Source organism: Parasteatoda tepidariorum, chromosome 4 (genome assembly GCF_043381705.1).
Source record: "Parasteatoda tepidariorum isolate YZ-2023 chromosome 4, CAS_Ptep_4.0, whole genome shotgun sequence".
Lineage (NCBI taxonomy): Eukaryota > Metazoa > Arthropoda > Arachnida > Araneae > Theridiidae > Parasteatoda > Parasteatoda tepidariorum.
In genome coordinates this window covers 6923837-6933119 of record NC_092207.1, presented here as the reverse complement: position 1 = coordinate 6933119, position 9283 = coordinate 6923837, and positions in this window count along the sequence as shown.

Sequence of the window (9283 nt, the reverse complement as noted above, 5' to 3'; positions counted from 1 at the left end):
GATTTGATAAGATTGTACAGGTGGATATGACGTTTACAGTTTCGCAAACCATCCCCATATTAACATGGAAAGTTGACAATCTATCTAATGGTATTTTATCTTTCTGCATTCCTTATTATTAAAGTAAACGGTATGAGCCCTGTCAGGTTCTTTTTTTTCGGGGGGGGGGGCTTACTGGTGAAAAATGGACATCAGATGGTGCTATTATCCATAACTTTTGAGAAGTCATTCATACGGGCATTTTACTGAATATAAATGTATTTTTTAGCATATTTATTTAACTAATCATTTTATAACCGTCGTTATACAGCCAACCCAATTTTTGGGTTTACGACTACTAATGTTCAATTCCGTAACCTTGTAATTTAGAAGCCAAAGGAGCTCTTATATCAAGTACTGGGAGAAATTTGCCTCAGTGGAGGACGTTTTGAAGGAACTATCACGCCTTTGCGTTACATAGAGATAAAAACAATGAAAACCAAACAAAGTTAGCCTGAAGGCAGGCAAGAAACTCCAACTGGGAGCCATCGCTGGGATTCGAACCCGGTTCACCGCATTGGAAGGCGAACACTCTATCCCCTGAGCCACCACGGCTCCAATTAATCACTTGATGTCAATTTATTAGTTTGTGATATATTCTTCTGTTTTTACTCAGGATGCTGTTTGGATTATTAAGAACATTACCATTGGTAAAACTCTTTCATAGTAAAGATTCTTTAGTGTAACTCAACGCCAAAAAGGGTGGCAACTACGCCAAAATAGTATATTGAAGCACCGTACGTCATTCTTAGATCTGGATGTTTCACTACACCGATAATTTTCTTTTACACTATTCGGTGTAAAGAAGCGGCAACCATTTTTGTTACTTAGTAGCACTCATTTCAATAAGATAAGGTACACTTCAGAGTGACGTAAGAGTGCTATGTATTGACGAGACAATATAGAGCAAATATCATAAATTTAGGATGCATAAATACAATATTTCTGAGATAAAATTGGTTTGTTAATCAGACATGTGCAGTGAATAGAAGTAGGTACTTTTATTTACGTCGCACTAGAGTTGCGCAATGGGCCATTCGCGACGGTTTGGTAAACATCCCTTAGAATAATCCGAAGGCATGCCATCGCAGTTTCAATCCTCTGTAGAGGGGATGGCTCCCCTGCTTTGGTTACCAGACGACCTGCGCGCGAAGTCGACAACTTTATGGTAGAATAGTTAAACGAGGACCGATATCGCCCCCCCCCGGTCCCTGCGCAGTCAGGCTGATCAAAGTGTTCACCCACCCGCTAACTGACGGCAGCCAGTGAAGTTTGACTTCGGTGTTCTACTGGGAAACGTGTCTTCACGCCGGACACGCAGAGCATAGAAAGAATATTGATAAGAATTCGAACTAGGCTTAATAAGATCAATGCAGACAGATATTAAATATTATAAAATTACGAAGTTTGTTAATTGCAATGTTATTTGGCATTTTTAATGGATATTAAATATACCAATATCTGTATTAAATCCTGTGAAAATAGGCTTTTTATGGCCAACCGAAAGGAATAAATACCGGAAGGAATTTTTGAAATAGTAATTTTGGCCTATCGACTACGGTTAAGCCTTGAGTAATAGTACTATGACAGATGATACAGTTTATTATTTGATAATCGTAGTGCATGATACGGTACGGAAATGATACGGCTAATCTCTATTTTGATGGGATGAACTTCTAAAAACATGTTTACAAAGAATCGTAATAAATAAAATAAAAATTAAAATTATTTTATTTTAACTCATTGTATTGACATGGATGGTTGACTGACTTAATGTATACAATAACAAGCTTCCTAATGTCGGAGGAAATTTAGAAAACTTTCGGTGTATCCCTCCGCTTATTTTACGCTTACGAGGCTATGTGTGAACAGGCTTAATATTCTAGGAAGTTTTTATATTGTGATGTATGTTTAAATTTACGCGTCATTTTAACATTCATGAGAGGTTTCTGTGATTTATAAATTCTAACAAGCCAAGCGCCTAAAACAAAATTAATATCACGGAATAAATAACGTGTATGGTGTTAGCCATGTTTTGAGTGTTACCTATTATTCGGCTATATTTGTGTAAAATAACACCGTTTGTTATTTTTTGAGTAGCATCATAGCATGCTTTGCGGAGTCTTCCAAATTCATTTGTTGTTTGTTTTGTTGAGATAGTTAGATTGAAAGAATGCGCTATATTGTAAACACTACAAGTATTCGTTTCTCAGTATTATGGCATAATTTCTGATGAATCAAATCTCTTTGGCGATTAATCGAAAATAAATTTTATTTTGGATAATGGTGATAGCGGACTGCGCTAATAGTTTTCTAAATCCTAGTGAACTGCGCATTCAAAGCAACCCTAGTTGCCATCCCTCCTCCTTCAGTTATTCAGTTCTCTAAATTGAACATTTTCTGGTGGGATCGCGGTCTTACCAACAATGTTCGCCAGAAGTTAAAATATAGTGAAGGAGATACGTCAATGAGTAATCCCCATTTTTTCGTCAATTATGCAATTTTCAACTAATAGCAATTTTTTATTGCAATTTTTAATAGACTTGTGATAATTATAAATATATTGTGGGTATATTTATAATTATCAATTATTCATAGTAATTTTTATAGACTTTTGATAATTATAAATATACTATGAGTATATTTATAATTATAAATTTTTATAGTAATTTTTTATAGATTTTTGATAATTATAAATATACTATGGGTATATTTATAATTATCAATTATTTATAGTAATTTTTATAGACTTTCGATAATTATAAGTAAACTATGAGTATATTTATAATTATCAATTATTTATAGTAATTTTTTTAGACTTTCGATAATTATAAATATACTATGGGTATATTTATAATAATAAATTTTTTATAGTAATTTTTTAGACTTTTGATAATTATAAATATACTATGCGTATATCGATAATTAGTGTTGTGCTATTATCTAAAGCATACCACTTAAAGTGACCACTTTTTAAAATAGGTTTTAATTTTTCAAAAATTTCAAATATTAAACGGTTAAATAAACAATTGCAATTAATAATTAAACGCAATCCTTTTAAAGAATTTCTGATAATATGATAAATAAAGGTTCGTTTTTGAAACGAAGAAAAATTTTTAAAAACAGAGGAGAATTAACAATTCCATGTTCGAAGAAAACAAATATAATAAAATGCATACAGTGTGTATTTTCGATTTAAAAAAAAGGGTGATCGGTAAGCAATTAGTAGACAATTTAATCGCAATTTGTTAGATACCAATTATTTTGCCCTATACCATTTCTTTAAATAACAGTTGTCTGTTATCGGAAAATAGGTCCTATTTATTTTTAACTCAATTCTCAAACGTCCTTAAATTCTTTAAATATGAAAAAAAAATTATCTTCAAACAAAAGGATTGTGCTCAACTGATTGTGTCATAATAATGGAATATGAATTCAAATCTTTAAAGGAAATAAATGTGTGAATTCTGTTAAGCGTTCGAGAAAACTGCCAGCTTTAATCCAGATTTACAGCTTCCTCTCAACAGAATTTGTACATGAATCATTTTTCAAAATGTTTTATTTATTCGCATTCAGAAGTCGAGGTGAAATTTATGATACTCTGAATCGTCAGTGCGTCATACTTTATGGAAAACCTTTTCTTTCTCTCTTTAGATTAGAGCTCTTTTAAAATAGATAGAATCACGGGAAATAAAATTATTTTTATCTCTAAGCAGCCTATACATGCTAACTCAAGTTTTTAAACTCAAGTTCTTTTAGTTATACAGTCAAACCCCGCTATAGTGAACATGGTTTAAAATGGTGAACTTCCGGATATAGTGAACAAAATATTCGCTCCCTCGCCCTTTTTTGTGGATATAGTGAACCAAACGAAGAGATGAAATTGGTTATTATGAACTTTTTTTACCTTCATTTTTTGGTAATTTTGAAATTTCTACATAAAATATATACACCGATTTTTAAAACCATCTATCTACTGAGAGGAATGTTGCCGTATTTTTCTTGTTTACTTCTGCTATCTCAGTTTCCATCTCTAAATAAAGGCCATCTCTAAATTTCTTGGTACGTAAGAGGAAGTGTAATAAGAAATAAAAGTTAACACATTTTTTGTTACTACATATTGTTTTTCAATCATTTTTGTATTTCTTTTTATGGGTCATTTATTTAAACAATGTGTCATAGAAGGAAGTAGTTCGGGAAAATGCGTAAAAATTGTTTGCAGTTCGGATATAGTGAACTCCCGGTTATAGTGAACTGAAATTTCGGTCCCTTGAAGGTTCATTTTAACGGGGTTCGACTGCATTCTTTTAACTATGGTTTTGATCCCGAATTCCACTATGGATCTCCGCCTCCCGATCGCTGTCGCTCGCCGACTCCCGGTTCTTTTTCAGATTGCCTCGCAATCTTCCGTCACTGTTGACTTTCGCATGTATTTCGGAAAAAAAATTATTTTGTTTTAAAATACGCTATAAATGTTTTTTAAAAATATGTTTCAATAATGATGATATCAACAATATTGTGATATATTCTAGTCGATCGTTTGTAATATAGTTTACAAAAAATCATGCAATTTGGAATAATTAACTTTTAAAGAATAGTAATAAAGGAATAATATAAATTTAAAAAAAAAAACGAATTGGAAATAGGGTGTGTGAAAGTGTTTACTTTTAAATTTCATAATATAATGGGTGTCTGGTAATAAAAAGTTGATTAAATATACGTTGTTGTTGTCGGTCATTTAGATAGATTAGGTGCGATGGTTTTCTAGTGGAGCCATCTATGGCTAAGCATTTGACTTCTGCCACACCCATACGTCACAGCCGTTTAAAGGGCGGGTCCATTCATACATCCATTCATTTATCCGCAGATCGTAATTTTGACCTGAAACAGAAAACGATCCATCTCCAATTTAGTACCCTAAAGAGGTATAATTTGTATGGGGAAAATGGCGGATTTTGTGAACCGACAGATTTAGCGTGCACCGGTCACCATTTACTACACGGAGGGGCTTCGACCGGCTGGATTCGAACTCCCGTTCTCATAAACATGAGTCCTGCTAAATGAATATTAAAATTGGGATAAAGATTGCTAATGATAAGAATCAGTGAGTAACATTTCAACATTGTTGGTCTTGCAAATGAAAATGAATGCGAAAAAAATGAAAAGCCCAAAATTTAACTACAAAGGGTACCATTAAAAAAAATTAAGGGTAGAGTGGTTTAATTGTAGCATAGTAATACAAAAGGCCCAGTAGTCAGATTAGCAATGAGCGGATTGGTACAACGGAAGTTTAGAATAAGGAGCAACAATAAATTATCAACAAAATATTAAAGAGATTTGATAATAGTATCCAATACAGAAACATAATATATTTCAACATTAAAAACTGAACTGCGATGACTCAGGGGATAGAGTGTTCGCTTTCCAATGAGGTGAAGTGGGTTCGAATCCCCGCGCTAGCTGGTTTATATGAATTCCGCTTGCACCAACCACAGTGCTGACTTAAAATATCCTCAGTGGTAGGAGAATCATGGGTTAGAGTCCCCTTGCCATCAGGCTAACCGTGAGAGGTTTTCTTGGTTTTCCGCAGCATGTAACAGCAAAGGCGGGGTAGTTCCATCCAAAAGACCTCCACGGAGGCAAATTTCTTCCTATGCTAGATTCAGGAGTTCCCTTGTCTTCCGTATTGGGTTTAAAATGACAAGGCTACGGAGTTGAACATTAGCCGTCGTAAAATTTTGAACTTTTAATCACTAGTGTTCCTAGAGTATGTCTCTTTTGTGTTCCGGAGAGAGTGCTGGCCTTTTGCATCATAAATTATTCTCCTGACTTTCAATGTACACACTCACTGTTATGCTTGTACATTTTTACGTTCTTTTTGATTATACATTTACTGCGTTATAAAAAATAATCTTTTCCTAGAACTTGATACCTTAAGTACTGTTCTGTCAGCTGTGATTATATTCTGAGTTACAAACATCTTATATTTAACAATGTGTAATTGTTTCTTTTTATTTAACTGTGTACCCCTACTGAAGATGCGACATCAATATCTCTTCTAATTGATATTGTTTATATTCTTTGTTATGTTTGTTTGTATTTAGTTCATTTCTAAGTGACGTTGTTTTCTGGATTTCAACGACGGTTTTAAAATAAAATAAAACGTTAGAAACTGAAAAACCGAAAAGCATTCGTGCTAAAAGAAAGGTATTTACCACAAATACTGAAAATGGGGCCCGTGTACAAGAGTTCGTGTGTTCGATTCCGCCTGTCGAAGACTTCCCGTGTAGTAAATGGCGACTGATAAATGTTAAATTTGTCGAGTTGCAAAGTCCGCCATGTTCCCATAACAAATCAATACCTCTGGGGGTACTGATCCAGGAGTTTCCTGATTTTCTCGATTGGTTCGACAGTGCAAGGCTGCGGAGTTGAACTTTAGTTCTGGTACACCCAAAATTTGGGTCGGCTATTCAACGGCGGATATAAAATAAAATATTGAAAATGCATAATAATCCACGAAAGAATAAACTAAATTTCTTATTGTTTCTTTTTTAAATAGCAATGTCTCTTAGTTTTGCTTGTTTCTTCGGTCGTTTTCTAACACATAATAATGGAAACACACATACGACGCGAAACGTAAAATAAATTTTAAAGAAATGGCGCAACATCGTCGTTAGGATTTCACTTAAGCTGTAGTTGAGCGATCTTGCAGTTGCGACAATATAGCGCTAATTAAACTGAAACTTCAGAAAAAACATTGTAGGATGCACTACTTATGCAAAGATTCACTGAAAAAAAATCACTTTAAAATAGATTTTGTATTCTACTTTTATGACAAATTACAATCTTATTTTAACTTAAAAAAATAACTAAATAAATGCAAATAAATTATGATTTAAGTGCTGAAGATGTTTATTTTTTTACAAGAAAATGCCTCAAGAAAATCCCACTACAAAAATATAATTCCAATTCACTAGTATATAAGACATGTTAACTTAATTTTATGGTGGAGTACCTTTTAATAGATGAAGGTTAACATTGTCGATAACTCTCCCCACATTGGTGACGCGGACGTGATGTGAACATGTTTACCTTGGCAGAAACTCACACTGCGATTTGAACAAGCCTACTTCGATGGTGGTCCACACATTGAACAGTTGACTACTTGTGACGGCGACATTGACCTCCTAACACTATTGCTTCTCAGTCTCGATCACACACAACGTTCAAAGTATTATCGCTTACTAAAGGCAACACAGAAGCGACCACGACCGTGAACTTAATGGAGCTCTCACGATCAGCACTCAAAAGTACGGTGATCTTAATACAGCTCTCCCAGCTTCTCACAAAAAACAGCAATGAATCAACTAGTGGTGTCCGTTCATCGAATTCTAACACAACTCTAGTTCTGGCTGGGGGAGTACTGTAGTGTATCTACCACTACAAACATGTAATTCCAATTCACTAGTATATTAGACATGTTAACTCAATTCTATGTTTGGGTACCTTTTCATAGATGAAGGTTGACATTGTCGATGTGACTCTCCCCACACCGACTTCTCGAAAAATCGTACTTTTTTTTATTCTCGTCGAGGATGATTTTCAGTCGCGATTACTGTCAGAACTAATTTTATATTATGTTACAGCGCACTGTAATTCAACAAATGCGTAGTACATAGTGGAGCCATGTTATCGTGTTAATGTACAGTGTGCAAAAGAAAAAACTGACCACACCTCAATAACTTTTGATCTAATAATCGGATCTTCACTCATTCTTAATGATTCGAAGGTGTGACATCAAATATGGTAATTTATTAGTGCAGACGATAGTTATAATTAAACAAAAACGTAATTTTTCTGAATAAACATACCTTCTTTTTCCCCACGGATTGGGATTTCTGACCCTCAAAATATAGGGGGCAATCTGAGAAGTATGGTCCTAATAGTTTTGTCTGGAGAGCGGTCCAAAGTTTGGGCCCCTTAATATCAATTTTATCTTTTGTGTGTTTCACTATGTCTAAAGAACTTTTTAAGCGAATTAAAAATTTTTTGCATACAATTATAAAATTCGCTTATCCAAAGATAATTCCATGCAAAATATAAGTTTGTGTAAATATTTATTATTTTTTAATTATTTTTTTTAATAATAGTCGACACTTGATGTTAATACAGTTTTTTAAAATATTATTTCATCAATTAAACTTAATGAATTATAATTTTAGTTTTATATGGGAAAATAATTGTAAATATTTAATAAAAAGTAAATAAAATAAAATAAAAATTTGTTGACCTAAATAGGAATTGATTTAATTTTTTTTTTTTTTTTTTACATTACTTGTTTTTATTAAAATTTCTACTTTCCTTTTAATCATCAAATACAGTGAAATTCTTTCAATTAAGTAATCGTTAGAAATATTTCGCAAAACATCATTTTTTTAAAAACTTGAAAAAATTTGCAAAAACAATGGCCCTTGACATACTTGTTTAGGAAATGAGAGCATCAGTCATCATGACTTAGAAATAAAATTTTACTATGGAGCTCACATCATTATTTTAATAACCTCCATAGAAATTCAACTAATATTTTTAGAAACAGCTTTACAATGCATTCTTTTCCTATTTATATGTGTTTTTCTTTGTCTTCTTTTATTAATATCAAATTGTGGTAGGTAGGTACTTTATTTACGTCGCACTAGAACTGCACATTGGGCTGTTGGCGACGGTCTGGATAACATTGCTGTGGAAGATCCGGAGATATAGCATCACAATTTTAATCCTCTGCTTCGATAGCCCTGCATTCTGTAGGACCGATACCGCGCACCTTCGGTCCCTAGGCAGGCTGATCAAAGTGGTCACCCACCCGCTTACCGACCTCAGCCACTGATGTTTGACTTCGGTGTTCTACTGGGAACCGTGTGCTTACGATCAGTCCATTGCGGGACATCAAATTGTGGAGTGATTTGAAAGTGAAACGAAGATTACTGGAAAATGACCCACACTCTGACAGAAAAAGACATTCCCTCCAAAACATATATTCTGTTTCTAACTAAAACAGTGGTTACACTGTTTTAGTTAGAACCGTATGCCGTTGCTCAAAAATTAAATTATAAGACAAAAAATTTCATTTTTTTATTTTATACCTTATCCTGTTTAGTGACGAATTTATCGCATTTCTTAATGAATTAGATGTTTAAGTCTTTTAATCAAATTCTACTAAAAATGTACATGATTTTTATTTAAATTA